The 2,525-nt window shown below is 45.5% G+C and overlaps 1 pseudogene; it reads right to left on the bottom strand.

The window, feature by feature from the left end:
• Nucleotides 1–991: 991 nt before the first annotated feature.
• Nucleotides 992–1,761, bottom strand: LOC116089185 (annotated as a pseudogene).
• Nucleotides 1,762–2,525: the final 764 nt, after the last annotated feature.

Below are 2,525 nucleotides of genomic sequence, written 5' to 3'. Positions count from 1 at the left end.
CTGCTGCTGCTGTTCTTAGTGGTCATTCCATAGTACCAGTACCTCCAGTTTGCTGGAGTTTTTCACTGCAACTAGACTTCACCGATAGCCTCTCATAGACTCACTTAACAGTGTCAGGCCTCAACTTCTTTGCATGACCTGGGCCATCAACTGCAACAGAGTCTGTACCTTCACCAGTGGACTTTCCTGTCCTCTCACTGTGCTAGGTCTCAGCTGTTCTCCAAGTACTTTTTAGCATCCACAATAGTGTCTAGGTTTGCTGACTTTATATGGGATGAATCCCCAGGTGGGGCAGTCTCTGGGTGGCCTTTCCTTCAGTCTCTGTTCCACTCTTTGTCCCTGTATTTCCTTTAGACAGGAGCAATTCTGGGTTAAAATTTTGGAAGTGGGTGGGTGGCTCCATCCCTCAATGGGGGTGGGGTGGGGGTGAGGTGGTCATGCCTAACTTCTGGATATGGTTTCAACAGGTTCTCCTTCCCTTTGTGGGGTATTTCAGCAAATGTCATCCCTGTGGGGTCCTGGGAAGCTCTTGCTTTCCTGGCGTCTGGGACTTTCTGGTTGCTACCCCCAATTTCCCATCCCCCATTGCTACATACCTCTGTACATCTCCTCCATCTACTCTCATACCTGATTCTTCCTCTCTTTTCCCCTTCCCCCTCTTCTCTGCCTCTCAAGTCTCCCCCCCCCCCATCTTATCAGGTAGCACTAACACATATTAGAAAACTGGGTAGTGTCAAAGAACCACCAGCATTCAAGCAATGTTGTCAACTAGGCAATAAAATAGTCTACTGAATTTCTTCTTTGTCTAATTACTGCATACACAAAGTTGTAGCAACTTTGAAATGAGGAAAGGAGCTGGGCACTCCTTTTATTTTCTGTCTATAACAGAACAGGAGAACAAACTGAAACATAAGCCCTGTTTTACATTGACAGTTTTAAAGAACATCAATAATACCATGAAAGGACTAAACGGAAGTGTTTACAGATATCAGACAATAGCGAGTGGTCAGTAGACCTTCACAGGGCTTTGCAATGACAGTCAGCAGAAGCCACTTTGTAATCACTGGCAGTAAACAGAGAGGCAGAATTCTTTGCCAGATACTAAAGGAAATCACGCAGATAGTCAAGCAATAATGCCAGGCTTTTCTCATCAAGGGGTGTATAGGTCAACATTGCCCCAATTCTCACAGGTAATCTCAGTAGGTGTGGTGCCCCATAGATCTGCAACATCAGCACCAATGAGAGCCAGCAGACTCTTAGCATTCTGAGGCCTTTCAAACTTGTAGAGAATCTGAGTGCCCAGCATCACATTGAAATACTCTTTCACCCTCCTCACAACTTCATTAACTGCATACTCTTTACTATCAACATTTCCCTGTGATTTCTTGCTATTGACATACTCCTCAAGAATGGCATTTACACTCTTTTTTAGCAGGGAGCTGGAACAACTGCTTCTGCCTAGTAACCAAGGCCCAGTCTTCCACCGACCGTGGTTTTAATTCTTCAGGGATCTTCACCTTCACCTCCATCCTACTCTTGAAATTGCCTCCTCCTTCTCCACAGTGGGAGACTGGGGGGGCTTCACTAGTACTGCCACCATCTCCGTTGCCAGGAGTCTTCTGCTTGTTCTTCCTTGCCTTCCACAAAAACCAGAAAGGGGGGGTTCTCAGCAGAGTGACCTCCCCATCTTTCTGGCAGAGCTGGATCAAGATTCTTGGGCTGTGAACCAGCTGACTTCTCTCCTGAGGCAGCTCCTCTCATCTTATTTCTCTGCATATTGCTTCAAGTTGGTTTCTTAACGTTGTTTTCTTCAGCAGATTGTTGTCCATGAGTTTGAGAAGCCTGCTTTTCTGGAACTCATTCAACCCTGTTTTTATTCCAAGCAAATGTTCCTTCTTTCCTTTCCAAGGATTCCTAGTAATCTCCTAGGACAGTCTGGAAAGATGAAGTGGGAATACAACCCTGTGTTCTGCAACCAGGAATGGTTCTGCAACCAGGGTCAGATTTCCTGATCCTCACTGTGTAGCAAACTTAGCTTTTCTGATGATGATCTAGAACAAGAATCCAGTTCTTCCCAGCAGCCGACATGTAATCACTGCTGCTCCTCCAAACACCTCGTTTGTCGACTCTTGGTCTTAGAGCACAAGCCATCGGTGTTCTGTTCAGGAAAATTTCCCCTGTGCCTATGGGGAAACTTGGGGAGGTCAGAAAGATGAGGCTCTTCCCCACTTTCTCTTCTATTAGATTCAGTGTATCTGGTTTTATGTGGAAGTCATTGACCCACTTGGACTTGACAGCTTTCTGTTTTCAATGGTTTCCTTCACCGTTTAGGCTTGGCTGTCCTAGAACTTGCTCTGTAGACTGACCTGGAACTCAGGGATCTGCATGCCTCTGTCTCCTGAGTGCTGGGATTAAAGATGTGTACCACCATGCCTGGCCTTAACCTTTTCTTTATGTTCAAGTGAAAACAATAACTAGGTCATAACAGCTAAAATGATATAACTATCTCTCATGCAGTCAAAAAC

The sequence above is a fragment of the Mastomys coucha genome, unplaced genomic scaffold (assembly GCF_008632895.1).
Source record: "Mastomys coucha isolate ucsf_1 unplaced genomic scaffold, UCSF_Mcou_1 pScaffold14, whole genome shotgun sequence".
In the NCBI taxonomy this organism is placed as follows: Eukaryota; Metazoa; Chordata; class Mammalia; order Rodentia; family Muridae; genus Mastomys; species Mastomys coucha.
The sequence above is the reverse complement of the archived record's forward strand: the minus strand, read 5'-3'. Positions and strand labels throughout refer to the sequence as shown.